Raw genomic sequence first — 18805 nt, forward strand, 5'->3', positions numbered from 1 at the left:
GAATCAGTCATTTTTCCTATGTGCACTGTTGAATACAAAATTGTCTGTTGTTTATGACTGATTCTAATATACAGTTGAGCAATTAATGCACACAAAACTGATATCAAAATATAATAAATCTATGCTCACTCCAGAGCAATTAACATGCTCTTTGATTGTGAATATAGTCTAAGTTGTAGGCTGTATATGGGCTTCCCAGGTGGTGCTGGAAAAGAACCCACCTGCCAATGCAGGTAGATATTGTAAGGTAAGGGAACTAGAGAAGGTGAGGTTCAGAGAAAGAAGGAGACCGACACTGTACAGGAACAGGAACAGATCACCTTTAATGAGGCGAGAAGGGGCAGAAGTCAGACAGTGAGCTGCTGCAATAAGTCAAGAAAAGAGTAGGTATACATAGAAAACATATACAAGTGGACATACATTGTTTTGAGGGGGTCTGTTTTTTCCTCAAGATTATTTTGATTAGTTAGCTTCTAACAACTGGGGCAAGGAATTCCTGAGACAGGCTGGAGACTGGGACCAGCGGGGAGCTGAACGTAATCAATCTTAATGTTCATTCCTTTCTTAGGGGGAGAAAGTTCTTCATTCTGTATAGAATGGTGGGAAAGACACGGAGGGGAGTTTTAATTCCAGGCTATTTTGAGCCATGTAGCTTTCTTTCAGATATAAGAGACACAGGTTCAATCCTGGGTTGGGAAGATCCCCTAGAGGAGGCATGGCAACCCACTCCAGTCTTCTTGCCTGGGAAATCCCATGAACAGAGGAGCCTGGCAGGCTGCAGTCCATAGGGTGGCACAGTCGACCTGACCCAAGTGACCTAGCATGCACACACACATAGGCTGTACATAGACTGCGTGTACAAGCTTTCATTCAGTAAAGATTATTCCAAAACAACGGACTGAAGTGATGAAGTATCCATGTGCATGGCCACACCATTTCAATTATTTTCTCTAGTGACTCTAATGTCTTTGTGGTTAAAAAAAGGAAATTCCTTTTTTTTTTCCCACATGTATCTGAAAGGAATTTTATAACAACCTAGATAATTGTTTTAATAAGCATTGTAGTAACTGTAAGAAACATGTTTCCATGCAATTTTGCAAACATTTTTAGAAGATACAAAAATATTATTGATAGTAATTTTATACACAGTAAATTCTATTATGCATACATAGTGAAGTGAAGTGAACTCGCTCAGTCGTGTCTGACTCTTTGTGACTTGATGGACTGTAGCCCACTAGGCTCCTCCATCCATGGAATTTTCTAGGCAAGAGTACTGGAGTGGGTTGCCATTTCCTTCTCCAGGGGATCTTCCCATCTCAGGGATCAAACCAGGGTCCCACATTGCGGGCAGATGCTTTCCCATCTGAGCCATGGCTATCCATAAATAGAAGTTAGTAGACATATTTGACATTTCCCTTTCTATATGTCACTGGGTTTTCTATTTGAATACCATCTTTACTTCTGCCTCTCATCTATAATGTCTTTGAATTTGTAATTTCCCTTCTGAAGGAACAAATGTTGCTCACTGCTGGTTTGCTTCAAAAGGGCAAAGATGTATTAATGAAAATGGAATTTTTTATATAACTGGATATCATGTAGGTGCTTTATTTGTACTGTTTACCTAAGAACAAGATTTTTAAATGTTAGCTATTAATTTTGTGATAATCATCTTTTTCTATTCTGTCATAAATAAGATCTAGCCACAATGGGATGCAAGTAGAACTTTATGGTCTCTTCCTATGTTTATGTTTAAGAAAAGCTTCTACAACATTTGCTTAAATGAGGACAATCCATATTTATAGTATTTAAAATGTTCATTATGTTCACTAAAGTTTTATTTTTGTTATTTTTTAGAATGTTTTTAAAGAATTTGTTTTTAGAGCAGTTTTAAGTTCACAGCAAAATTCACAGGAAGGTACAGAAATTTGCCATATACACTCTGCCCCACAAATGTATAACATTTGATGTATATCTGCCACCAGAGTGATACATTATTATAGCTGGTGAACCTACATAGACATATCATAATCACCATTTTCCTTAGGGTTCACTCTTGGTGATGTACATTATATTGGTTTGGACAAATGTATAATGACTTGGATCCATAATTATAGTATTGCAGAGCATAGTTCATTACTTAAAATATCCTGTGCTTCTCCCTATTCATCCATCACCCCTCAAAGCCTTGATAAGTTCTGATCCTTTCAGCATAGCTGTAGTTTGGGTTTTTATCAGAATGTCATATAATTGGAATCGTATGGTGTGTAGCCGTCAGATTGGCACCTTTTACTCAGTCATGTGCACTTAAGTTTCTTCCATTCCTCTTTGTAGCTTAGTAGCTTACTTCTTTTTATTTCTGAATAATATTCCATTCTCTGAGTATGTCATAATTGAACTTTTAAAAACTTCACATTTTGAAACTATTTATATTATTTATGGGAGAAATGGAAAAATACCACAGAAAACTCAGTCCCCTAATATTATTATTTCCTTTTCTTAGTTTTGATGTGGCCTTGGTACAGTTATGAAAAGTAAGCAGATAACATTGGTACAATGCACTTAACTAAATCACAGATTGCCTCTAACACTACTTGTTTTCTCACTCATGTCTGTCTTTGAGTCAGAATCCCACTCCTGATATCACACTGCATTTAGCCATCCTCTCCTTATTCTCCTCTGATCTATTACATTTCCTGCTGGTTCCTTGGCTTTCATGGCCTTGACATATTTGAAGGTATTTTGCAGAATATCCCACTATTTAGGCTTATCTGATATCTTCTCATAAATAACATGGGGTTATGACACTGAAGAGGGAATATTCTAAGATCATTATTTTTCCCTTGCCATGTTTTGCTTTCTAGATGTGAGTCATTAAGTTCAGGCTACATTCAAGAAATAGGGAGCTAAGTTTCACATCCTGGTGGAAGAAATATCAAAAGATTTGCAGACATATGTTAAATATGCCACAGGAATTAATACATATTTGGGAGAATATCATTTGAGGCTATTCAAATATTCTATTTCTACTTAAAGTTTACTGACTAATTTTAGCAACCATCTGTAGATCTTGCTTACTACAATTATTACTCTAGTGCTCAACTGGTGGCTATTTTTCTCATTTTTTTACACTTATTAATTGGAATTCTATGGTAAGATAGAATTATCTCTTTGTATCTGTTTATTTATTTTGTCATTTTACTATCAGGAGAGACTTACCTGTTTGAAAATCATTCTTTTGGTTATAATTCAATACAATCATATTTATTTTGTTGCCCATATTGTTCTTGATTTGGTTATTTAGATCTTTTAGGGAGAACTCCCCTTATTTTTTTGAGAGATTTTATTTTTAGGCGCTCCAAAATCACTGAAGATGGTGACTGCAGCCAAGAATTTAAAACACGTTTGCACCTTGGAAGAAAAGCTATGACCAACCTAGACAGCATATTAAAATGCAGAGACGTTATTTGCCAGGAAAGGTCTGTCTAGTCAAAGCTATGGTTTTTCCGGGAGTCATATATGGATGTGAGACTTGGACTATAAAGAAAGTTGAGTGCTGAAGAACTGATGCTTTTGAACTGTGGTGTTGGAGAAGATTGTTGAAAGTCCCTTGGACTGCAAGGAGCTCCAACCTGTACATCCTAAAGGAGATCAGTCCTGAATATCAATAGGAAGGACTGATGCTGAAGCTGAAACACCAATACTTTGGCCACCTGATGGTGGGAAAGATTGAAGGTGGAAGGAGAAGGGGATGACAGAGGATGAGATGGTTGGATGTCCTCACTGTCGTGAGAGACATGAGTTTGAGTATGCTCTGAGAGTTGGTGATGGACAGGGAAGCCTGGCATGCTGCAGTTCATGGATTCACAAAGAGTCAGACACAACTGAGGGACTGAACTGAACTGAACCCCTTATTTTTTAGCAATTCCTTATTTTTGCACCTCAGGCTTAACTTTGTATTTCTGCTACCTAGAACCAAACTTTTCTTCAACCATTTCTTCCTTTTACTGGACAATGGCATTTAAAAACTACATTTGAGTGGTACTTCAGTTCATTTCAACTGGGGTATACAGTTCTCAGAGGACAGAGAGAGGAAACACATGTATCTACATTCATTACAATGTAGATATTTGTGCTAACTAATCCTCCCCCTCTAACACACACATATTTATATTTCTACATCTTTTAAACTAAACAGCATTTTATAGTGGTACCTCTCTTATTCAGCACTTTTACTCAGAGTTTTGATCAATATTTCCTCTCTTACTGACTTGCAACTTCTTTCTCTGGTCATGAGAAACCTGGCTTCCATTATTGACAATGTAGTTCCTTTAGAATGTGTCTGAAACCTTTTCAGAATTGGTATCCATATAAATTAGAAGCAAATTTACCAACTACTTTTTCTTTTTTCTCAGTGTCACAATAGTAAATCAAAACATTGCTTTCCAAACTTACTTATCTGTGCTCCTCTCCAAGGTATATTACAGTAATTGTAACATAGTTAAATTAGTTTGCTAGGGACTGAATTTCACTCAGTTTTTCCAGAATCTGGCTTGATGTTGTTGTTGGTATGACTGTCCCCATTTGTTTCTGAAGGGGACTCACACCCAGGGGGTGTCTGGAGAGTGCAGAGCTGGGGTACAGGGAAGGAGCTGGCTGGGCAGAGGGTCATCCCTGGGCTGAGAACTTGGGGGTGGCTGGGCAGCCCGGAGGTTGGTGGCCAGGACCTTGGGTGGTGCTGAGGGGGGGGCAGCCTTCCCTATTTGGATGCAATCATGCCCTTGCCCGACTCTTAAGGAGCCTGCCACCTCACACAGGGGACCGGGTGGGCCATTGCCCCACTGAGACCACTCACTGCCCTCCCGGACAGCTGGAAGGATGACACTCTTCCTTCCCTCTGCCCCAGTCCCATGGGTATGGCTGGCTCAGGCAGTGCTGTGGTAGTGGGCACAGACGCCCTGCTTACACTCGAGGCAGGTGGCCTGGCACCAGCTAGACCCTGCAATGGGAGGCTGAAGCCTAATGTCTCCAGAGTCCTCCCCAAGCAGAAGCCTCTGAAGTGGAAAGGATGGAGGCAGACGAGGTCAAGGGGCAGACTGGGGTCACGGGACTCAACTGTAGCTGCAGGCTCCTGGAAGCCCCTCTCCCTCTGCTTGCAGCCCTCATGGGCCTCACTCAGTGCAGTAAGTGTCTCGCCAGCCGTCAAGTGGCTCCTCAGGAGGACACAAAACTCCTCAGTTAGGGCATAGGGCTCCCTAGGGCCACTTGTGGCTCCTCAGGGAGGGCATGTGACTACCCAGGGTGAGCACATGGCTCCCCACGGGGGGCATATGACTCCCCAGGGTAGGTGACAGGAATTGTCTAGTCAGAATAGTGAGATTCTCAAACATTTATACAAATGTGTATGGCAGCTGGCATTTGCCAGGTTAGTAGTAATAGTGCAGTGTTAGTTGCTAAGTCATGTCTGACCCTTTGCAACCCCACTGACTATAGCCTGCCCATGGGATTTCCCAGACAAGAATACTGGAGTGGGTGGCCATTTCCTTCTCCAGGGGATCTTCCCAACTGGGGATCATGAGTATATTTGTACACTTTTCAGTCACTGCGTGAAGTCACTCAGTCGTGTCTGACTCTTTGTGACTGCATGGATGGTAGCCTACCAGGCTCCTCTGTCCATAGGATTTTCCAGGCAAGAGTACTGAGTGGGTTGCCATTTCCTTCTCCAAGAGATCTTCCCAACCCAGGGATCAAACCCAGGTCTCCCACAATGTAGGCAGATGCTTTACCATCTGAGCCACCAGGGAAGTATGCCATTTTTAGTCTCTTAATGCCATCAGTAATTTGAGCCCCAAATCATTTCTGATATTACCAGTGTTTAGTGTTAGACTGCATTTGACCTGTAAGAGAAAACTTGGTCTTAAAAGACTTATGGAATCAGTTCAGTTCAGTTCAGTAGCTCAGTCATGTCCAGCTCTTTGAGATCCCATGAATCGCAGCATGCCAGGCCTCCCTGTCCATCACCAGCTCCCGGAGTTCACTCAGATTCATGCCATCGAGTCGGTGATGCCATCCAGCCATCTCATCCTCTGTTGTCTCCTTCTCCTCCAGCCCCCAATCCCTCCCAGCATCAGAGTCTTTTCCAATGAGTCAATTCTTCGCATGAGGTGGCCAAAGTACTGGAGTTTCAGCTTTAGCATCATTCCTTCCTAACAAATCCCAGGGCTGATCTCCTTCAGAATGGACTGGTTGGATCTCCTTGCAGTCCAAGGGACTCTCAAGAGTCTTCTCCAACAACACAGTTCAAAAGCTTCAATTCTTCAGCATTCAGCTTTCTTCCCAGTCCAACTCTCACATTCATACATGAACACTGGAAAAACCATAGCCTTGACTAGGTGGACTTTAGTCGGCAAAGTAATGTTTCTGCTTTTGAATATGCTATCTAGGTTGATCATAACTTTCCTTCCAAGGAGTATGCGTCTTTTAATTTCATGGCTGCAGTCACCATTTGCAGCGATTTTGGAGCCCAAAAAAACTAAGATCTGACACTGTTTCCACTGTTTCCCCATCTATTTCACATGAAGTGATGGGACTGGATGCCATGATCTTCATTTTCTGAACGTTGAGCTTTAAGCTAACTTTTTCACTCTCCTCTTTCACTTTCATCAAGAGGCTTTTCAGTTCCTCTTCACTTTCTGCCGTAAGGGTGGTGTCATCTCCATATCTGAGGTTATTGATATTTCTCCTGGCAATCTTGATTCCAGCTTGTGTTTCTTCTGGTCCAGCATTCCTCATGATGTACTCTGCATATAAGTTAAATAAGCAGTCCTTGGAATGTGGAATGAAGCAGGGCAAAGACTAATAGAGTTTTGCCAAGAGAATGCACTGGTCATAGCAAACACCCTCTTCCAACAACACAAGAGAAAACTCTACACATGGACATCACCAGATGGTCAACACTGAAATCAGAATGATTATATTCTTTGCAGCCAAAGATGGAGAAGCTCTATAAAGTCAGCAAAAACAAGACCAGGAGCTGACTGTGGCTCAGATCATGAACTCCTTATTGCCAAATTCAGACTTAAATTGAAGAAAGTAGGGAAAACCGCTAGACCATTTAGGTATGACCTAAATCAAATCCCTTATGATTATACAATGGAAATGAGAAATAGATTTAAGGGCCTAGATCTGATAGATAGAGTGCCTGATGAACTATGGACTGAGGTTCATGACATTGTACAGGAAACACGGATCAAGACCATCTCCACGGAAAAGAAATGCAAAAAAGCAAAATGGCTGTCTGGGGTGGCCTTACAAATAGCTGTGAAAGGAAGAGAAGTGAAAAGCAAAGGAGAAAAGGAAAGATATAAGCATCTGAATGCAGAATTCCAAAGAATAGCAAGAAGAGATAAGAGAGCCTTCTTCCGTCACAGCTGCTTGCATTGAGTGCACTTATGGCATCAGTTGAACATAATGAGCAGAAATTTGACAGGAGATAGGCGCGGTGCCCGAAGACAGGGCAGTTACCAGGAGGAGCAACCCCACACCCGAGGCCAGGGCAGCGACAGGGAGGAGCAACCCCACATCCAAGGAGTGGTTGCTGTTTGGGCGAAGGAGGGCCTAGAGGAGCCATCCCACATTGAAGGTCAGGAAGGACGACTGTGAGGAGATACCCCTCATCCAAGGTAAGGAACAGTAGCTGTGCTTTGCTGGAGCAGCCATGAAGAGATATCCCATGCCCAAGCTAAGAGAAACCCAAGTAAGATGGTAGATGTTGCAAGAGGGCATCAGAGGGAAGACACACTGAAACCATACTCACAGAAAACTAGTCAATCTAATCACACTAGGACCACAGCCTTGTCTAACTCAATGAAACTAAGCCATGCCCATGGGGAAACCCAAGACGGGCAGGTCATGGTTGAGAGGTCTGACAGAATGTGGTCCACTGGAGAAGGGAATGGCAAACCACTTCAGTATTCTTGCCTTGAGAAACCCATGAACAGCATGAGAAGGCAAAATGATAGGATACTGAAAGAGGAACTTCCCAGGTCAATAGATGCCCAATATGCTACTGGAGATCAGTGGAGAAATAACTCCAGAAAGAATGAAGGGATGGAGCCAAAGCAAAAACAATACCCTGCTGTGGATATGACTGGTGATAGAAGCAAGGTCCAATGCTATAAAGAGCAATATTGCATAGGAACCTGAAATGTCAGGTCCATGAATCAAGGCAAATTGGAAGTGGTCAAACAGGAGATGGCAAGAGTGAACGTCAACATTCTAGGAATCAGTGAACCAAAATGGATAGGAATGGGTGAATTTAACTCAGATGACCATTATATCTACTACTGTGGGCAGGAATCCCTTAGAAGACATGGAGTAGCCATCATGGTCAACAAGAGAGTTCAAAATGCAGTACTTGGATTCAATCTCAAAAATGACAGAATGATCTCTGTTCATCTCCAAGGTAATCCATTCAATATCACGGTAATCCAAGTCTATGCCCCAACCAGTAATGCTGAAGAAGCTGAAGTTGAACGGTTCTATGAAGACCTACAAGACCTTTTAGAACTAACACCAAAATAAGATGTCCTTTTCATTATAGGCGACTGGAATGCAAAAGTAGGAAGTCAAGAAACACCTGGAGTAACAAGCAATTTTGGCCTTGGAATATGGAATGAAGCAGGGCAAAGACTAATAGAGTTTTGCCAAGAGAATCCACTGGTCATAGCAAACACCCTCTTCCAACAACACAAGAGAAAACTCTACACATGGGCATCACCAGATGGTCAACACTGAAATCAGAATGATTATTTATATTCTTTGCAGCAAAAGATGAAGAAGCTCTATACAGTCAACAAAAACAGGACCAGGAGCTGACTGTGGCTCAGATCATGAACTCCTTATTGCCAAATTCAGACTTAAATTGAAGAAAATAGGGAAAACTGCTAAACCATTCAGGTATGACCTAATTCAAATTCCTTATGATTATACAGTGGAAGTGAGAAGTAGATTTAAGGGCCTAGATCTGATAGATAGAGTGCCTGATGAACTATGGAATGAGGTTCATGACATTGTACAGGAGACAGGGATCAAGACCATCCCCAAGGAAAAGAAATGCAAAAAAGCAAAATGGCTGTCTGGGGTGGCCTTACAAATAGCTGTGAAAAGAAGAGAAGTGAAAAGCAAAGGAGAAAAGGAAAGATATAAGCATCTGAATGCAGAATTCCAAAGAATAGCAAGAACATATAAGAAAGCCTTCTTCAGCAATCAATGCAAAGAAATAGAGGAAAAGAACAGAATGGGAAAGACTGGAGATCTCTTCAAGAAAATTAGAGATACCAAGGGAACATTTCATGCAAAGAAGGGCTCGATAAAGGACAGAAATGGTATGGAACTAACACCATTAGTTAGTTAGTATCATCAAAGCAGAAGATATTAAGAAGAGGTGGCAAGAATACACAGAAGAACTGTACAAAGAAGATCTTCACGACCCAGATAATCATGATGGTGTGATCACTCATCTAGAGCCAGACATCCAGGAATGGGAAGTTAAGTGGGCCTTAGAAAGCATCACTAGGAACAAAGCTAGTGGAGATGTTGGCATTCCAGTTGAGCTATTTCAAATCCTGAAAGATGATGCTGTGAAAGTGCTGCACTCAATATGCCAGCAAATTTGGAAAACTCAGCAGTAGCCACAGGGCTGGAAAAGGTCAGTTTTTATTCCAATCCTAAAGAAAGGCAATGTCAAACAATGCTCAAACTACCACACAATTGCACTCATCTAACATGCTAGTAAAGTAATGCTCAAAATTCTCCAAGCCAGGCTTCAGCAATACATGAACTGTGAACTTCCTGATGTTCAAACTGGTTTTAGAAAAGACAGAGGAACCAGAGAACAAATTACCAACATCTGCTGGATCATGGAAAAAGCAAGAGAGTTCCAGAAAAACATCTATTTCTGCTTTATTGACTATGCCAAAGCCTTTGACTGTGTGGATCACAATAAACTGTGGAAAACGCTGAGAGAGATGGGAATACCAGACCACCTGACCTGCCTCTTGAGAAATCTGTATGCAGGTCAGGAAGCAACAGTTAGAACTGGACATGGAAAAACAGACTGGTTCCAAATAAGAAAAGGAGTACTTCAACGCTGTATATTGTCACCCTGCTTATTTAACTTATATGCAGTGTACATCATGAGAAATACTGAGCTGGAAGAAGCACAAGCTGGAATCAAGATTGCCAGGAGAAATATCAATAACCTCAGATATGGAGATGACACCACCCTTATGGCAGAAAGTGAAGAGGAACTGAAAAGCCTCTTGATGAAAGTGAAAGAGGAGAGTGAAAAAGTTAGCTTAAAGCTCAACATTCAGAAAATGAAGATCATGGCTTCCGGTCCCATAACTCCATGGGAAATAGATGGGGAAACAGTGGAAACACTGTCAGACCTTATTTTTCTGGGCTCCAAAATCACTGCAGATGGTGACTGCAGCCATGAAATCAAAAGACGCTTACTCCTTGGAAGAAAATTTATGATCAACCTTGATAGCATATTTAAAAGCAGAGACATTAGTTTGCTGACTAAAGTCCGTCTAGTCAAGGCTATGGTTTTTCCAGTGGTCATGTATGGATGCGAGAGTTGGACTGTGAAGAAGTCTGAGCGCTGAAGAATTGAAGCTTTTGCACTGTGTTGTTGGAGAAGACTCTTGAGAGTCCCTTGGACTGCAAGGAGATCCAACCAGTCCATTCTGAAGGAGATCAGCCCTGGGATTTGTTTGGAAGTAATGATGCTAAAGCTGAGACTCCATTACTTTGGCCACCTCATGCAAAGAATTGACTCATTGGAAAAGACTCTGATGCTGGGAGGGATTGGGGGCTGGAGGAGAAGGGGACGACCGAGGATGAGATGGCTGGATGGCATCACTGACTCAATGGACGTGTATCTGAATGAACTCCGGGAGTTGGTGATGGACATGGAGGCCTGGCTTGCTGTGATTCCTGGGGTCACAAAGAGTCAGACATGACTGAGCAACTGAATTGAACTGAACTGAAGGTTACATTGAAGACATAACAGGCAAATGATGACTGTAACTGATAAAATGGAAGTGGATATGAAAGGGGACAATTGTAAATTCAGCTTGGACAGCTTAAAGTGTTTACACTGGGGAAATCTGAACATTACATCTTAGGAAAAGGAAAAAAACATTTAAAAGAATTCAACAGAGAGGTAAATGTTAGATGTCATGTACAGTCCTTTGGATTACCTTCTGACAGGGAGGAGAAATTGTTGACAGATGCTGAATATACACATTAAATGAGAGTTTAATAAGACGTTATGGAAACCTAATTTGTGGGTGGCCAGGGAGGGTGGTTCATAGACTCTTTGGACACAAGCTCCTGAGTAAATTTAAGCGAGCTTTAAATATGTTATGAACTGTATCTAATATTAATTTCCTCCTACTCCATACTTCACAGGATCCCAGCTTAAGTGATGGTTTGCATAGTATTCTAAAGTATCAATACATTTGATAGCTTTTTAACTTTGGTTCAGCAAGCACATACCTCATTTTATAATCATGTGCTGGTATGTTATACAAAGGCAGGAAGCTGTTTTATTTGTATAGAAAGCATGGGAATTCTAATCTAAACTTTATTGGGAAGAGGTATGTGTCCAATATTTAATAGTCATTTTAAAATTGTGAGTTGGTACAGTCAGAGTTAAAATAACATAGAAAATACTTGATGTGACTAGATGTTACTTTGTCTAGACTCCTTGTTAATTTGTTTATTTGAAAACATTTGATTTGATAAATATTAGGCACAGAATGCTGTCTTATACATTCAGTTGTAGAAAACTGTATTCCAATTAACACTTTCAGAAAACATCTCCATAAATGAAGATGTACTTTCTAACAGCTCAGAAGATACCTTTTGTCTGTCATAAACCAAAACTGTATTCCACTCTTTTAATAAAGTCTTAAAAGGCAAAGATACTGACTATATCTATATATCCATCTATTATCTATGTACTCCAAGTAATATGAGCAATCATTTTTTACCAGAAAGTAGAGTATTGATCTGAGACCCTATCCTGAGTCACAGAGTTGGTTTTCCTTGAGTTTTTATGCTGCTCATCACTAATTATCAGGAAAATTTATTCTCTCATCCATCACTTAAATGTCTATTTGTCCTGAGCCTATAAGGGTCCAGTACCCCTAAAACATATCTGAAAATCTACTCTATGAGACGAGTAATGGTGGTGACTTTACCATTGTTCACTAACTTAAGGACACCAGATTTCAGGAGGCAGCCTGCTGGGAGACTGAAGGGGAGGTAGTGGTTTCATGATATTAAACCTAAGGGAGATCCTGTAGGAGTTCTAGAAGTGTGATGCTAGTTATATACAGCTTCTGAGGTGTACGTGAATCTGTACTGTGTTCGGTGTGGGGACGGGGATTCACTTGCTGGAGTTGCTGTAACAAATATTACAGACTCAGTGGCAGCAGAAATCTCTTTCTCGCCAGGGACTAGAAGCCCGTGATGGAGGTATGAGCAGGGTTGGTTTCTCTTGAGGTTGCTCTCCTTTTGTGGATGGCTGTGTTCTCTTTGGGGCTTCCCAGGTGAAACAGTGGTAAAGAATCCACCTGCCAATGTAGGAGATGCAGGAGACATGGGTTCAATCCCTGAGTCAGAAGACCCCCTAGAGGAGGAAAAGGCAACCCACTCCAGTATTCTTGCCTGAAGAATCCCATGGACAGAGGAGCCTGGGTTCACAAAAGAGTTGGCATGACTGAGCACAGCATGCATGTTCTCTTTCCTTCTGCATTTAATCATCCTTCTGTGTCTCCGTATCCAAATTTCCTTTTCTTACAGTGACTCCAGTCATAACTGGGGGATTAAGACCTCACCCTACTTACTTCATCATAACTTGATTACCTCTTTAAAGTCCATATCTTCAATACAATCACATTCTGAGGTCCTAAGCATTAGGATTTCAACATATGAAATTTGGGGAGATAGTTCAACCCATAACGGGGAGGTATAGAAGGCATCTAAGGTGTGTGTGTGTATATATATACAAACACATATACATATATTTTGTATTATGCACATGTATAAATATATAACATATATATATATATATATATATATATATATATATATGCTGCTATTTTAGAGTGGTTATCACAAAGGGACTATTATTTATTTGTAGGACCTATGGGGATAGTTTAAAAATTATTTCAGAAGATAAACTTGTGTTGTAAAATATACTTATTTATGCAGAGTATTTCTACATTGAATACCAGATAATTTTGTTCAGAAAAATAGGCCTGAGAAAGAAAATTAATCTGTATAAGCTGGATAGAAAACATGTTTTATGGGCAGGAATGCTTGCAGTATTCATATGTTGCAAGCTGTTTCATATCCTGTGCACTTAAATACAATGTAAACTCTCGCATTTCTAAAATTTTCTCATTTAGCAACTTATAAAAACAACCTTGCTTGAGAGCAGGTTTAAAAATTATCCATGTATTGAAAAGAAGCAAGAGTCTGATTATTTTACTTAGTAGTTATAACTGTGTTGTTGTTGAGTTGCTAAGTTGTGTCTGACTCTTCGGGACCCCAAGCACCATAGCCTGCCACACTTCTCTCCCCATGGGACTTTAGAGGCAAGAATGCTGGAGTGGGTTGTCATTTCCTGCTCCACAGGATCTTCCCACCCCAGGGATCAAACCTGCATCCCCTGCTTTGGCAGGTGGATTCTATACCAGGTGTACCACTTAGGAAGTGTAATGGAGATAAATGTGTAACATTTTCAAGAAAATTATTAGTGTGCTATTTAGAAAGTATTTGAAGTTTTGACCAGAAGTCTTTAGAGGGCTGTAGGTAAATTGTTGGGCTTCCAGTGAGGAGCACATCTGTCACCCTTGTCCACCATTCTCCTCATTCAACAGAGATGAGCAAAGAATTTTATCCTCCATGGTGTGGGTGAGCCTTACTCAATCAAGTGAAGGCTTTACTAGAACAAAGACTGACTCTTTCCAAACAGGAAGGAATTCTGACAGCAGACAGCCTTTCAAATTGAACTGCAAAGGTGGTTCTTGCCATACATCTGCCCTTCAAAGTCTGGACATATCTGCCTCCATAATAGCATATGTGTACTAAGTCACTAAGTCGTGCCATACTTTTTGTGATCCCCTGAACTGTAGCTCTTCAGACTCTTCTGTCCCTGGGATTATGCTGGCAAGAATAATGGCCATTTCCTCCTCCAAGAGATCTTCCCAACCTGGGAACAATAACATGAGCCAATTCCTTAAAATCAATTAATATCTATCCTCTCTCCACTGCCCCCACTCGCCCCGTGTGTGTGTGTGTGTGTGTGTGTGTGTGTGTGTGTGTGTGTGTGTGTGTGTTCTGTTTCTCTGGGGAACTCTGACCAATACAATTACTGTCAAGACAGGGAATCAGTGTAGATCAGGATCTCTAGTATTCCACCTTTAAAGGCAAAACTTAACACCCAGGTGTGATTCTCAGAGTGCTGCTCACAGAGCCTTCCCTCCTTCCTGTCCTTCAGGGACATGTTGATGGGGCCGCCCTTCTGCTGCCATCATATTAGACAGAACTGTATTTGAGTAAGTCCTTGGTTGAATATGTTGCACATATTTTCTCCTTTTCATTCACTTAGTGACATCTATTAATGAACAAAATTCTATTTAAAATAATTCAGTTTATCATTTTTCATTTATAATTACTGTTTTTTTTTTCTCCTGCTGAATAATTTTTTATACCTATCTTGGGTTCATGAATATTTTTCCACATTTTATTTAAAAAATGTTTTGAGATCCTGGTAATGAAAGTATGGGGAAAGCAAGCAAATTCCTTAAAACAAGTATAAAACTGGAAAAAAATATGTTAAAAAGTTCAGTGCTCTAGGAATCAACCAAAGGTCAGAAGAAGTTGAGACGTGAATATATAGGAAAAGTATTGGTGGAAAGTTTGTGACCCTCTTGCCTGGATGCTGTCTTCATCTTGCTACCTCAACTGTTGCTCTCAGCTCAGGCCACAACACCTGCCTTCTTTCTGGCTGGAAAGGACAGACTCACTTCAGTATGGCTGAGAGAGTAGCTAAAGTTATTTTGGGGGTGAGAGGACCACAGATAGACTGAGCTTATAAACTCTCTTTACATGCCTGCTGACTGCTAACCATTGTATGTTGGGTGCCCCAGGTAACCTAGAGAAAACCTGAAGTCTGAATACATTTGTAAACTTGTTGAACCATTGAATGTGACCGCTCAAACTACAATATACTCAGAAGGCAAAGGGTAGATATCTTATCGGCATAAAATGTCTTAGCTTAACCTACTGCTCCAATCACTGCTGGCTTTTCACCACCGAATATGATATTATTAGCTGTGGGCTTGTCATATATGACCTTTTTATGTTGAGGTATGTTCCTTCTGTGCCCACTTTCTGGAGAGTTTTTTGTCATAAATGGATGTTGAGTTTTATCAATTGGTTACTCTATTTGTTCTTTATTTCCTAAATTGCATCAGCCAGTCTCAGTCCTTTGGATTTCTATGTAAGTGGTAGAATCTGTAGAACATTCAGGTGGAAATACGATTTGAATTTCACTGAAGCTACAGAGGCATCTGAACAGTAAATATCTTTAAAATATTGTCTTTCAGTACATGAAGGACATCTCTCTCTATATATATATATATATTTTTTTTCTTTATTAGGTCTTTAATTTCCCTTCATGTTTTACTGTTCTCAGTGTCCAGGTCTTAAAAATATTGTGTTAATTTATTACTAATTTTTTCCTGGTTTGGAGGTCACTGTAAGTGGTATTTTAAAATTTCTTTTCCAGATTGTTTGCTGCTAATATTAAAGACTCAAACTGATTATAGTATATTGGCTTTAACTTGAGGACCCATTAGATGACCACTGACTAGTTCTAGTAGCTTTTCTGAATGACATTTGAATGACAGCTGAAATTTTACCTGAGATTAACAGAGAAAGTGGTGGTCCTCACAGCAGCTACAGCAGACTCCGCACCCCCGCATGATTCTGCCTCATGCAGAACAGTGCTCCTTCATCCCAGGTCAGGATGGTCAGCCATCTCCCACCACCTGGCTTTTTGTTACTTTGAAGTCATGGAGTATCTTCAGAACTAAAACTCCTGCCCTGCTCTGCCAGTGGAGTCCTTCCTGTTTCTGCCAAAAAAGATGGTGCTTATTAGAAAGATGTGCTATTACTATGATGATCTCTTTTTGCACTGGTGACTAAAGAGAGGGCTGAAGCAACAAGGTATCTGTCTCCCTTGGAGTGACCCCTATCCTGAGCGAGAAGAGGCTGACACTTTCCTGTTTGAACTACCAAGCCTTTGTTGTATGCCTTAATAACTGTGCAGCCAAGAACTTCCCTGGTGGTCCACTGGTTAAGACTCTGTTCTTTCAATGCAAGGGGCTGAGTTTGAGCCCCTGATTGGGGAACTAAGATTAGGTCCTGCATATGCTACATGATGAGGCAAAACACAAAAACAAACAAATTAATTAACTAATTATTATTAAAGCAGGCCAAACCCCCCCAAAAATCAACCATGCAGCCATGAGGGAGCTCCTAATATATTTCTCAGTTTCTAGCTCGCTCCCATTCTGTTTATAATCATAATTACTGGAAACTCCTTCCAAATTCTGAAAGGATATCTTATTAAAATTCTAGCTTTCCATTATGTTTTGTGTTTTGTCATTAAGTAATTTTTGCATGGTTTTACTGAGAAGGTGGTAGAGATAGTGTTGATTTCTGCCTTAGAAATATATGTGGTTAAAGAGAAAGATGGGGGCAGGGATGAATTGAGAGTTTCGGATTTCCTTATACATACTCTGTACTTAACATAGATATTCAACAAGGACCTACTGTATATATCACAGGGAACTGCTAAATATACTATAATAAAATAGTTGGGAAACAATCTGAAAAAGATTAGATGCATGTAGAACTGACTCACTTTGCTGTGCACGGGAAACTAACACAACATTGTGAACCAACTATCGTCCAATTTGAAAGAACCAATACAATATTGTAAAGTAATTAGCCTCCAACTAAAATAAATAAAATTTATATTTTAAACAAAAGAGATTTAAAAAGAAATGTGTGTGATGTCCAGTACAAGCTGAGCTACCAAATCTTGACTACAACCTGAAGGGTGAATAGAAGTTAAGAGGTGGAAGAAATAAACCAGGATGAGGGAAATACCTACACAAAGTCAAAGGACATTTTTAAGTAAAAATTTTTGTCTTCTAATTAGTACCTTTTGCTGTATTTCATGTAACTGTGTGTGTCTCTTAAAGTCACTTTTATGAGAAAAGCATAAATATGGAAATAAAATGTAATTATAGCATATAAATTTTATCCATTAAATGAAAGCAATAACAATTATATTTTATTTGAATTTATGCACCTATTTTTTTCATATAAAATTGCTAGATAACAGTTTATTGTTTACAGTTATCATTTAATGTTTTATGTCAAATATAAGGTACTCAAAAAAATAAACTATAAAAATAGAAGCAAATAATCTTATTGCTGATGTATGATATCTCAGTTTTTTATGGATTAAACATGTTTTTATAATACTCATCTGGGACCCTGAACTCTGTAATTTGTTTTTAGAGAGAAAGTGTTTGGTTTGTTTTTTAAACCTACCAATAGAGCATACAAGAGGCACATTTTTCTCAGGACAGAGTCACTAGTGTTAAGAAAACAGTGTCTACTGAAAAAATGCACAACCTAAAAGTTGAGAATTATGATTTTTTTTGTTTTGTTGTTGTTAAAAGTCACACAATTTATTGTTCTTTATTTTTTCCTAGCTTTAATGAGACATATTCGACATGTAACATCACTTAAGGTGTACATCACTGTTGGGATGATGTAATACAAGCATATTTTGTGAAATGATTACCACAGTAGGGTTAGTTAAAACTTTCATCACCTCATATAATTGCCATTTTATTTTTTAATATTTACTTTTAATTAGAGGAAATTTCTATACAATATTGTGATGGTTTCTACCATACATCAACATGAATTGGCCATAGGTATGCATATATCCACTCCCTTTTGAACCTTCCTCTCACCTCCCTCTTCATTCCACCACTCTAACTTGTCACAAAGCACCACCTTTAGGTTCCCTGCCTCATACATCTCACTGGCCATCTCTTTCACATATGGTAATATATATGTTTCAATGCTGCTATCTAAATTTGTCCCACCCTCTTCTCTCCCACTGTGTCCAAAAGTCTTTTCTTTATGCCTAATCTCCTTTGCTGCCCTGCAAGTACTATCTTTCTAAATTCCATATTTGTCTTTCTCTTTCTAAATTAATTCACTCTGTATACTAGGTTCTAGGTTCATGTTGATTAGAATGGACTCAAATGAATTCTTTTTATAGCTGAGTAAAACTCCATTGTGTATATGTACCACAATTTCTTTATCCATTTATCTGTCAATGGACATCTAGGTGGCTTCCATGTCCTGTCTATTGTAAAAAAGCTTTAATGAACATTGGGGTACATGTGTCTTTTGCAATTACGGAGAATTATGTTTTTGCTGGCAGACAAAACTGAGGACTTAAGCCCAGGAGATAGCATCTCAGACAGCTCTGAGAGGCATCTTCTAAGAGGTAAGGGAGGACCCAGGGTATTGTTCAACAAAGACCAGGTAGTTGGAACGTCAAAAGAATGTTGTTGTGGTGGTGGTGGTTGTTCAGTCGCCAAATCATGTCCGACTCTTTGTGAGCCCATGG

The sequence above is a fragment of the Budorcas taxicolor genome, chromosome 8 (assembly GCF_023091745.1).
Source record: "Budorcas taxicolor isolate Tak-1 chromosome 8, Takin1.1, whole genome shotgun sequence".
Taxonomy (NCBI): domain Eukaryota; kingdom Metazoa; phylum Chordata; class Mammalia; order Artiodactyla; family Bovidae; genus Budorcas; species Budorcas taxicolor.